Genomic DNA, 12,405 nt, shown 5'->3' with positions numbered 1-12,405 from the left:
CCGAACACCACCTGTCCTGCTTTTGATGATGTATGGACCGGCATTCTTACCTTTTCTAACACATTGTTTAGCAATTATGGTCGGAGATTCACAGCTACTCACAGCCGAAAAACTCCGCTACCGCATTTGATGGTGTATAGTCGGGCATTCTCACCCTTTCTCATCAGCTTTTTGCAAATTATGATCTGACATTCACACCTATTTGCAGTCGAACAGCTCTGCTCCCGCTTTTGATTATGTTTGGTTGGATATTCGAACCTTTTTAACTGCTTTTTACAAACTTTGGTCGGACGTTCACGTAATCTTGAAGCCGAACACCTCTGCTTCCGCTTTTGATGGTGTATATTCGGGCATACAAACCTTTTCTTACCCGCTTTTTACAAACCATGGTCGGACTTTCAAACCTTCTTGTAGCTGAAAATCTCCGCTCCCTCTTTTGTTTGTGTACAGTCGGGTATTTTCACCTTTTCTTACCCGCTTTTTACCAACTATGGTTGGACATTCACACCTTCTTACAGCGGAACACCTCCGCTCCCTCTTTTGATCATGTATGGTCTGGCATTCTTACCTTTTCTTAACCATTTTTCAGTAGTTATTGGTGGACATTCAGACCTTCTTGCAGCTGAACACCTCCGCTCCCGCTTTTGATGGTATATGTTCGGGCATTTGAACCTTTTCTTACCCACCTTTTACAAACTATGGTCGGACATTCAAACCTTGGAGCCGAACACATCCACTCCTGCTTTTGATGATATATGGTTGGGCATTCGCACCTTTTCTTAACCATTTTTCAGTAGTTATTGGTGGACATTCAGACCTTCTTGCAGCTGAACACCTCCGCTCCCGCTTTTGATGGTGTATAGTTGGGCTTTCGAGCCTTTTCTTCCCCGGTTTTTACAAATTATGGTTTGACATTCAGACCTTGCAGCCGAAAACCGCTCCCTCTTTTGATCATACATTGTCGGGCATTCGCACCTTCTCTTACCCGCTTTTTACAAACTTTAGTCAGAAATTAACACCTTGCAGCTGAACAACCTCCGCTCCCTGTTTTGATCATGTATTGTCTGGCAATACCACCTTTCCTTACCCGTTTGTGAGTAATTATGGCTGGAACTTCACACCTACTTGCAGCCGAACACAGCTTTTCCCGCTTTTGATTGTGTATCGTCGGGAATTCTCACCCTTTCTCATCAGCTTTTTGCAAATTATGATCTGACATTCACACCTACTTGCAGTCGAACAGCTCTGCTCCCGCTTTTGATTATGTTTGGTTGGATATTCGAACCTTTTCTTACCCGCTTTTTTACAAACTTTAGTCGGACATTCACACCTTCTTGCAGCTGAAGCACCTCCGCTCCCTGTTTTGATCATGTATGGTCTGGCATTCTTACCTTTTCTAACACATTTTTCAGCAATTATGGTTGGAGATTCACACCTACTCACAGCCGAACATCTCCGCTCCTGCATTTGATGGTGTATGTTCGGGCATTCGAACTTTTCTTACCCGACTTTTACAAACTATGATCGGACATTCAAACCTTCTTATAGCGGAACACATCCACTGCTCCTTTTGATGATGTATGGTTGGGCATTTGCACCTTTTCTTACCCATTTTTCAGTTATTATTGGTGGACATGCAGACCTTCTTGCAGTGGAACACCTCTGCTCCCGCTTTTGATGGTGTATAGTCGGGCTTTCGAGCCTTTTCTTCCCCGGTTTTTACAAACTATGTTTGGACATTCAGACCTTGCAGCCGAAAACCTCCGCTCCCTCTTTTGATCATACATTGTCGGGCATTCGCACCTTGTCATACCCGCTTTTTACAAACTTTAGTCAGACATTCACACCTTGCAGCTGAACCACCTCTGCTCCCTTTTTTGATCATGTATTGTCTGGCAATACTACCTTTTCTTACCCGTTTGTGAGTAATTATGGCTGGACATTCACACCCACTTGCAGCCGAACACCACCTCTCCCGCTTTTGATGATGTATGGACCAGCATTCTTACCTTTTCTAACACATTTTTCAGCAATTATGGTTGGAGATTCACACCTACTCACAGCCGAACATCTCCGCTCCTGCATTTGATGGTGTATAGTCCGGCATTCTCCCCCTTTCTCATCAGCTTTTTGCAAATTATGAACTGACATTCACACCTACTTGCAGTCAAACAGCTTTGCTCCCGCTTTTGATTATGTTTGGTTGGATATTCGAAACTTTTCTTAACTGCTTTTTACAAACTTTGGTCGGACGTTCACACCTTCTTGCAGCCGAAAAACTCCGCTCCCGCTATTGATTGTGTACAGGCAGGTATTTTAACCTTTTCTTACCCGCTTTTACAAACTATGGTCGGACATTCAAACCTTCTTGTAGCCAAACACATCCACTCCTCCTTTTGATGATGTATGGTTGGGCATTCGCACCTTTTCTTACCCATTTTTCAGTAATTATGGGTGGACATTCACACCTTCTTGCAGCTGAACACCTCCTCTCCCGCTTATGATCATGTGCGGTTTGATATTCGAAAATTTTCTTTCATGTTTTCTAGCAATTATTGATGGACATTCAAACCTTCTTGCAGCTGAACACCTCCGCTCCCGCTTTTGATGGTGTATAGTCGGGCTTTCGAGCCTTTTCTTCCCCAGTGTTTACAAATTATGGTTGGACATTCAGACCTTCTTGCAGCCGAAAACCTCCGCTTCCTCTTTTGATCATACATTGTCGGGCATTCACACCTTGTCTTACCCACTTTTTACAAACCAGGGTCGGACTTTCACACCTTTTAGTAGCCGAACAACTCCGTTCCCGCTATTGATTGTGTACAGCCGGTTATTTTCACCTTTTCTTATCCGCTTTTTACCAACTATGGTCGGACATTCACACCTTCTTGTAGCTGAACACCTCCGCTCCAGCTGTTGATGGTGTATAGTCGGGCTTTCGAGCCTTTTCTTCCCCGGTTTTTACAAATTATGGTTGGATATTCAGACCTTCTTTCAGCCGAAAACCTCCTCTCCCTCTTTTGATCATACATTGTCAGGCATTCGCAACTTGTCTTACCCGCTTTTTACAAACTTTAGTCAGAAATTCACAACTTGCAGCTGAACCACCTCCAATTAAACCTTGGATGCTAGCTGGGCATATGAGGGCCCCGGGTCATTGCCTTGCTTTTAGGAAGCTTAGAAATAAATGTACAGCAGAAATAAGAAAGGCCAAGTCTGATCATTATCTAAATTTGATTCCCAGAGCTTACTCAGATTTCCCAAAAGTCTGTCCTACTGCTCCTGTTTTTAATTAGACTTCTATGCTCCGCAGTCGCAGATTTGTCACTCCTTTTAAGCTTATTGTATGTTCTAAATGTTCTTTTAATCGTGTCTTCAAAAGTTTTCTGTTTTTTCTGTCTCAGCTATTGCATATGAGATTATTTTCTCCAAGTTTAAATAAATGTTATTACTAGTGTGGCACTTTCTATGTCAAGGGGACAGTGGTGGTACTCTGTCCTGCATCATCTTTATTTCTGCTAATCCATGCTTCATACCATAAAATTGGGAATACTATAATAAGAGTAATGATTAATAATACACAGCTGGTTCCTCTTAACCCACAAAATCCTGGTAATCTGAATGGATGCCACGGCCTTTGTCCATCCATTTTCCCTGTCTTATTTTAGTCACACCCTATGTTCTCATGTTAGCTGTTGTTTTCTTCACTGAGGTTGAGATGAACTCCCTCCTGTAGAGAGAATTCCCCTTTGTAGTCAGACTTTTGCCTCAGAAAACAGTGGTGGGTAACTAATCTTTCCCTACTTCTGAAGGTCGTAGTACAATGTGATAAGTGAATCCAAGAAGTCCTTCAGCTGCTGTGGGTGATGTAAGTAGTACCTGAAATGGACCTTCCCCCCTTGGACTGGACCAGTTCTTTTTCTTTATCACTTAGATGATGATCCAGTCCCCGGGTTTTACTGTCTTCAGATATTCCTTCACCGGTTCACCTGGAACAGACTAAACAGAAGAGATCTCTCTACTTGTTAATATTTGTATTCTGCTAAGGTTTCTTCTCTTTTTCTTTTTTTCTTCATCATGTCAGTTGATGACTGTGTTTTGACTGTGGGAGTACAAATGGTCTTCCATACCTTTTCTCAAATGGAGTTCATCTTGTGCTAGTTGGAGGATGCATTTTTAGGATGGTAAACAGTAAACCCAACATTTCCCATTTCTTCCATGATTTTTTTCAGTCTTGACTTAATTATTCCATTGTGTCTCTCCACGAAACCTGCTGATTGTGGATGATATGCACAGTGGTTTCTAAGGTCTATTTTAAGTTCTTTGCCATCAGTGAGATGACATTGTTTACAAAGTGTGTCAAATTATCACTGAAGATCTTTTCAGGAATTTCAAATCTAGAAATGATTTATTTTACCCGTGCTTTTGCTACTGAGAGTGCATCTGCTTGTGCACATGGAAATATTTCAGTCCATTTGGTAAAAACCTCTGTTGTCACTGAGCAGAATCGTTTCCCTTAACATTAATTTAGTTCAATGAAATCTACACAATAATGAAATAATGAAATCCAAACAAATATGTTGAAAAAGATACACTGGCTTAGGGTATTATCTTTGTTTTGGTCTTAGATTGCCCTGTGGATTGTATTTTGCACATATTTGACCTGCTAGACAAAACTTTATTCATTTCTTTATTCTAAAAATAATTTTTCAATAATTAGTAAAACCATATGCTGTAAAAACCTTGTTCATTATTGCTTCCATCCCTCCTGTTGAGACATGACATGGTCCATGGCTTAATACTGCAGCATATTTAAACAAATTCTTTGGCAGTATGGTTTTCCTTCTGGTCATTCATACGAGTCTATTGTAGATGACAATTGAATAACATCTAATAATGCTAAAATATTTGTAGTTTATACATTAGCTGTGGATGTCAACATACCTGTTTTTCCAATGCTGTGTTAACACATGTACAGTTGAGAAGGCATACTGACTGTCAGTGTAAACGTTAACAACCTTTTTGTTATTTAATTTACAAACTTCAGTTAAAGCTACCAATTCGACTGCTTGAACAGAGTAATTTTTTGGTAGTGGTTGTTTTAAGAAAACTTCAGTTTCTGTTAGTACTGCAAATCCTGTAGCATTTGTGCCATCAGGGTTTTTTGCATGACCTGTCGAATAAATATAGTTATTTCTGCATTTTCATAACGTATATCAGTTAAGTCTGGCCTGGGTAAAACGTTGATGGTTATTTCTGACATGCAATCATGAGAATTTCCATCTGTGGGGTAGGTAGCAGTGTGGATGGATTAAGTGTAGCACATCTCTCGACAACAAGGTGTGGCTGTGAAAGAAGAACAGTTATGTAGGAGAGATGTCTGGTAAAGATATTTTGTTAAGTAACCATATCACAGCCACTGCATGAGGTACCTTAAGTGTTAATGGGTGAAATAACACCATAATTGTTGATGCCTGCACTGCCAATGGCTTCTGGCCATTGATTCAAAAGTACGATCTCGTCACTTTTTCCCCCTTTCAGTGTACACTGGCCCCTAATTACCGCAATTCAGCAGGGGGTCTTTCATTAGGAGTACTGGACTCCCCCGTGCACGGTTTCAGCTCCGACCCTGGACGGCGGAAAAAACGTCGAGATCTGGTTTGAGTACCCAATTGTTGAGAAAATTCTCTCAATGAGACTCAGAGTTGCTGGAGTCGGTTAATGCAAAGGTTTAATCTTGCAGCAAGCTCAAGAATGTGTGTGTGTATGGGTGTATGTGTGCGAACGTGTGTGTGAGTTTGTGTGTGTGAGAGTTTAAAGAACCTGTTATCCACAGGCAGGTCTTAACTAGTATGGCACGGGTCCAGCCTGTCTCATCTTTTTTGGAAGGTCCAGCGCTTGGCCGTAACCCTTCTGTCTGTTTGGACTCTCACATACATTCGGTTAATCATAGAAAAACGAGAACAAAACTTTTTAGCCCCTTAAATTCATAAAACAGACATGGTGCAGTTATTTCCATTCTAGAAAATAAGAGTAATCACCACCATTCCTATAAATTCTGGATATTCTAACAATCTGAATCTTTTTTAAATGTTCAATGAAGCCCTTTGCTGTTCTGTTTAGAGACTCAGCTGATCATAAACCTTCTAAACTCTTAACCTTTTTCATTTCTCAGTTAGTATTCACTTTAAAACTGATTAAAAGAAAAAATAAATGAATGCCTATCAACAAATGTGGGATCTAAACTCTACTGCTTCCTCTAAAATGATTTATTTTCTCAATTCAGAAATATGTGTGTGTAAGTCACAACACCTGTGACACCAAAACGGCTTTCTTTTCTCTCTTTTCTCTACACTCTGCACTGTGAGCACACACACCAAATCAGAAAGGCTTTTTTCTCTCTTTTCTACATTATGGACTGTGGGGACACAAAACCCCTCTCTCTTTTTTTTTTTTGATTGTGTGTCAGGGCGTTGTCTCACGTATTAGATGATGCTTAAGATATGAATGGGTTTATCAGTCACATCAGAATCCATACATACTGATCCTCCCGTAATAAAATGGTCGGATCTTATCAAACACACTTTGTTTCTTGTGACAATCAAGTCAGCGAAACAGCGTATACACGTCAAGACACTGAATCAAGTTTGCCACAAGAACTCATAAGTTTGGCAGTATTGCTCTGCCGTCAGCAATCATACACCCATTTTATTTTCGTGAGACATGTGCAGGCACCTGTTCATCTACTGTTCTATCACTATGAATTAGTTTATCTATTATCAATAAGGATACTTCTACAACTACTATCAAAGTATGTCCGGACTTCTTATGTTGTCAGTTGCTATATATGAATAAGTGGGTAGCTACTGACAAGCATTAAGCATGTCACACAGCCCAAACATATAACATTTCAGGACACACCACACAGTTAACAACCACAGTGAAGCGTGTCAAAGCCCAAACATGTAACATTCAACAGGACACTTACACAACACATTCAAATCAAACAGTCAGACAACATACAAGAACATATACCCCAGCCGGCATTGCTCCCTGCCTATTTTCCTACAGCTCACTATGTGTGCGCACACCTTTATTCACAAACTCTTCAACTTATACTCTTTTACCGAAGCTGCTACAGCTCGATTGGTCGAATACCCTTAGATCCTATTTCGGTGAATTTGACATCTGCCTTACATGTAACAGATTAGCGGTTTAGCAGTTTTAATTTAGTTTGAGTGAAGGAATTCATTTTATTGCAAAATCCGAAATCGTGAAGAACTCGTGAAAGTAAGCTTATTCTCGGATTCCTGAAACTTTAGATTTGCTCTTTCTTTTACTGCAAAGTACAACGTTGTTTTTTTTGTTTAAATCTTTCTAGACATGGTAATTAAGAAGGACAAAGCAGTCGCAACAAGTAAGGCGACTCTACTCAGAGAAGTCACTCTGCACAGTAACAAGATTTCTTTTGCACAGACAGAAAGGGCTTCACCCGCAAAGGTAAAGCCTGCCAAAAATAGAAACAACTCATTAGTGCTGCTCTCCACTGAAGTCTTTAGTAAAAGGCGAAAGACTTGTACGTTATGAAGAGAAACCAGAGTACGATTATCCGTCACTGCGGGAGCAGGGCATCAGGCTAGTTGGCATAGCCACCTTCCCCATGGTGAGCTTTGCTCCCCCCCCCCCCCCCCCCCCCCCCCTTGCTCCTCGGCTGACCAAGGAGGAACTACTCGATGGCTGCAACACCTGAAAGAGATATTGATGCGAGACCCGATCAAAAGCTTTTTCAAAGTCTAAATTTAAGATGACAAGCCGGGTGTTTCTGTCTCTAGCGTAATCAATGATGTCTCGAATCAGTACGAGGCTGTCGGTGAGTTGTCTCCCTGAGATGGCACAAGCCTGGTCTGGGTGAATTACCTCCTCTAAAACAGAGGACATCCGTGTCGCTAAAACCTTGCTAAAAAGTTTACAGTCAAAGTTTAAAAGTGTGATGGGCCTCCAATTCTTTAGGTCAGTCTTATCATTTTTTTAAAAAGTAGAGTCACTATTCCCACTCTAAAACTGTCAGGCAGTCGGTCGAGTTTTTCAAAATCTTTAAAAACATCTAAAATGTCTGATGATAAAAGGTCCCAAAAGGTCAGATAGAATTCTGCAGGAAGCCCGTCTAAACCCAGAGCTCGACTTCTCTTAAAACCTGTTAGGCATTTTTTCTAACTCTAAAGCAGTAAAATCCTGTGTCAAGTGTGCATGCTCTTTTACGGTTTTGTCAACGAATTTTAAAATTTCTGCCGATGTTTCCAAGTGCACTGGTTTCTCTTTGTACATGTTACTATAAAAGGTATGTACAGTTTCAATCATCTCTTGTGTGGATTTTGTTAAAAACCCATCTTCTCTTTTTAGATTTTGAATACACTCCTTTTTATTTATAACTTTCTTAATAAAGTACCGTGTGCATTTTTCACCTTCCTCAATTTCCTGCTCCCTGCTTCTTACAAAAATTCCTTTACTCTTTATTTCTGCTAAAACTGACATTTCCTTTTTGACATGTTTGATTTCTTCATTAAAGTCTATGCCACACTGATTTAGTTTAAAGTAGCTCTGTAAGCGTTTCTGTAGTCCCATCATACATCTATTCTCTTTCCTTTTTTTACGTTTACCTTGCTGTTTAAAAAAAGTCTGGGTCGTTTCCTTCACCATTTCCCACGATTGTGCATGTGTTTCGTAGAGGTCTTGAAAGGTCTGCCACTCTTTATAACATTCCCTGTACTGACTGACTATGATTTCATCCTCCAACAGGGAACAGTTGAGTTTCCACAGACCACTTCCTACCGTCACACCAGAAGGGGGGGAAAGGGTGCAGGAGAGCATAAGGTGGTCTGAAAAGAAAACAGGAGTTAATCTAACATCAGTGGGTGGGCAATCTCTAGTAAAGAAATAATCAATGCGAGAGGCTCTGGTGCCATCATGACTAAACCAGGTGAAGCCCTCCTCTCTGGGATGCATGGTTTTAAAACAGTCAGTAAGCTTAAAATCCCTGCATATGCCCTGAAGTAAAATCGAAGTCCAAATAGAAATCCACTTTAAAATCTCCCCCTGCTCTTTTTCTATCTTTCCTGCTCAAGATACAGTTAAAATCCCCTCCTACAACTAAAGGTACTTGCCCTAGCATGTAAAGCTGTATATCTTCTAAAAGGTCATACCTGTAATTTTTTCCATTGAAACCATAAATATTTAAGAGGTTAAAGTCTTGCCCCATAAAATTCAAGTGTGCTAAAAGTGCCCGTCCGCCACTGTGCTACCTTTCACCAGAACATGCGGATTTTTAATTAGAATGGCCATACCATCATTTTTATTTTGATTTGAGCCACTCCATATCGATAAATGGGGCCACATTTCCTCCCATTGTCTATGTTTTTTTGAAAAAGGTAGTCCACATTCTTGTATTAAAAACACATCTGATTTTATGGAGACTAAGAAGGATAAAATACTCTGGGCTCTTGTCTTTGATTTCACACTTCTCACATTTAGTGTTGAGAAGGTGAGAACCATTAAAAGGATAAAGGAAAGTAGGTCTGTCATTTTCGTTTTTCTAAGTTATCAAAACAAATTACACACTCAGGTTATTTCTTGGGAAACTAGCTCTTCCTTAATTTCTTTAGGTGAAAAGTGAGTAGGGTGATCTATATTTCCTTTTCGGACTCTCGGTGTTGGCCTCTGACGCAATGTTGCATTTAACTTTGAGTCCCTGGGTGTTGATTGCAGAGCTAAAGTTAAAAAGGAGACCTCATTTGGTGAGTCGGAGGGGAAGACTCTAGGTTCTTCCACTGAAGAACTGTCTGAAAGGGACCTAACCCTTCCCCTCTTCTCTGATACCACTGGGGAATCGGAGGACAACTCAGATGCCGTCCTCTTCGGCTGTTGACCTTCGGGGAGGTGAGTATCTTCACTACACTCACCTGTCTGCTCTTCCTCCTCATTTAGCGTAGCTCCACCCTCTGCCTGTGAATTCTCACAGACTTCAGCACTGTGTGGTGAGGCCTCTACAGGCCCCTCCCCTTTATGTTCCTCACTTCCAATCCAAGCTTTTGGCGGGAAGTTTGAATTTATTGGGTCAACCTCTTCATTTTGTTCACCAACTGCCACCTCTGGTCCTTCTCTTTGTTGGCTTGACTGTGACTTTACCGTCTTTAATTTCTTGGCAAAAGATTTAGGGCAATCTCTGAAGAGGTGATTTAATTCTCCACAGAGCTTACATTTGTTCGGAGTTGTTCGGCTACAAGAAGGTGTGAAAGTCCGACCATGGTTTGTAGAAAGCGGGTAAGAAAAGGTTCGAAAGTCCGAATATATACCATCAAAAGTGGAAGCGAAGGTGTTCGGCTGCAAGGTGTGAACGTCCAACCAAAGTTTGTAAAAAGCAGTTAAGAAAAGTTTCGAATATCCAACCAAACATAATCAAAAGCGGGAGCAGAGCTGTTCGACTGCAAGTAGGTGTGAATGTCAGATCATAATTTGCAAAAAGCTGATGAGAAAGGGGGAGAATGCCCGACTACACACCATCAAATGTGGGAGCGGAAGTTTTCGGCTGTGAGTAGGTGTGAATGTCCCACCATAATTTCTGAAAAATGTGTTAGAAAAGACTAGAATGCCGAACAATACATCATCAAAAGCGGGAGAGGTGGTGTTCGGCTGCAAGTAGGTGTGAACGTCCAGCCATAATTACTCACAAACGGGTAAGAAAAGGTAGTATTGCCAGACCATACATGATCAAAACAGGGAGCGGAGGTGGTTCAGCTGCAAGGTGTGAATGTCTGACTAAAGTTTGTAAAAAGCGGGTATGACAAGGTGCGAATGCCCGACAATGTATGCTCAAAAGAGGGAGCGGAGGTTTTCGGCTGCAAGGTCTGAATGTCCAACCATAATTTGTAAAAACCGGAGAAGATAAGGCTCGAAAGCCCGACTATACACCATCAAAAGCGGGAGCGGAGGTGTTCAGCTGCAAGCATGTCTGCATGTCCACCAATAATGACTGAAAAATGGGTAAGAAAAGGTGCGAATGCCCAACCATACATCATCAAAAGCAGCAGTGGATGTGTTCCGCTATAAGAAGGTTTGAATGTCCGACCATAGTTTGTAAAAGGCGGGTAAGAAGAGGTTCGAATGCCCGAACATACACCATCAAAAGAGGGAGCGGAGGTGTTCTGCTGTAAGAAGGTGTGAATGTCCGACCATAGTTGGTAAAAAGCGGGTAAGAAAAGGTGAAAATACCCGACTGTACACAATCAAAAGAGGGAGCGGAGTTGTTTAGCAACAAAGTGTGAAAGTCCGACCATGGTTTGTAAAAAGCAGGTAAGACAAGGTTTGTATGCCGGAATATACACCATGAAAAGCCGAAGCGGAGGTGTTCGGCTGCAAGAAGGTGTGAACGTCCGACCAAAGTTTGTAAAAAGCAGTTAAGAAAAGTTTCGAATATCGAACCAAACATAATCAAAAGCGGGAGCAGAGCTGCTCGACTGCAAGTAGGTGTGAATGTCAGTTCATAATTTGCAAAAAGCTGATGAGAAAGGGGGAGAATGCCCGACTATACACCATCAAATGCGGGAGTGGAGATGTTCGGCTGTGAGTAGGTGTGAATCTCCAACCATAATTGCTGAAAAATATGTTAGAAAAGGTAAGAATGCCGGTCTATACATCATCAAAAGCCGGAGAGGTGGTGTTCGGCTGCAAGTAGGTGTGAATGTCCAGCCATAATTACTCACAAACGGGTAAGAAAAGGTAGTATTGCCAGACCATACATCATCAAAAACAGGGAGCGGAGGTGGTTCAGCTGCAAGAAGGTGTGAATGTCCGACTAAAGTTTATAAAAAGTGGGTAAGAAAAGGTGCGAATGCCCGACAATGTATGATCAAAAGAGGGAGCGGAGGTTTTCGGCTGCAAGAAGGTCTGAATGTCCAACCATAATTTGTAAAAACCGGGGCAGAAAAGTCTCGAAAGCCCAACCATACACCATCAAAAGCGGGAGCGGAGGTGTTCAGCTGCAAGACGGTCTGAATGTCCATCAATAATTGCTTTGAAACATGAAAGAAAATTTTCGAATATCAAACCGCACATGGTCATAAGCGGGAGAGGAGTTGTTCAGCTGCAAGAAGGTGTGAATGTCCACCCATAATTACTGAAAAATGGGTAAGAAAAGGTGCGAATGCCCAACCATACATCATCAAAAGGAGGAGTGGATGTGTTCGGCAACAAGAAGGTTTGAATGTCCGACCATAGTTTGTAAAAGCGGGTAAGAAAAGGTTAAAATACCTGCCTGTACACAATCAATAGCGGGAGCGGAGTTTTTCGGCTGCAAGAAGCTGTGAACGTCCGACCATGGTTTGTAAAAAGCGGGGAAGAAAAGGCTCGAAT

The 12,405-nt window shown here is 41.5% G+C and overlaps 1 non-coding gene across 1 annotated transcript; it reads right to left on the bottom strand.

The window, feature by feature from the left end:
* Positions 1-7,489: 7,489 nt before the first annotated feature.
* Positions 7,490-7,603, bottom strand: LOC140285042 (U5 spliceosomal RNA). Its single transcript, XR_011910244.1, has one exon. It is a non-coding gene; the product is annotated as a U5 spliceosomal RNA (small nuclear RNA).
* Positions 7,604-12,405: the final 4,802 nt, after the last annotated feature.

Source organism: Leuresthes tenuis, unplaced genomic scaffold (assembly GCF_036924035.1).
Source record: "Leuresthes tenuis unplaced genomic scaffold, fLeuTen1.0.hap1 SCAF_24, whole genome shotgun sequence".
NCBI lineage: Eukaryota > Metazoa > Chordata > Actinopteri > Atheriniformes > Atherinopsidae > Leuresthes > Leuresthes tenuis.
The sequence above is the reverse complement of the archived record's forward strand: the minus strand, read 5'-3'. Positions and strand labels throughout refer to the sequence as shown.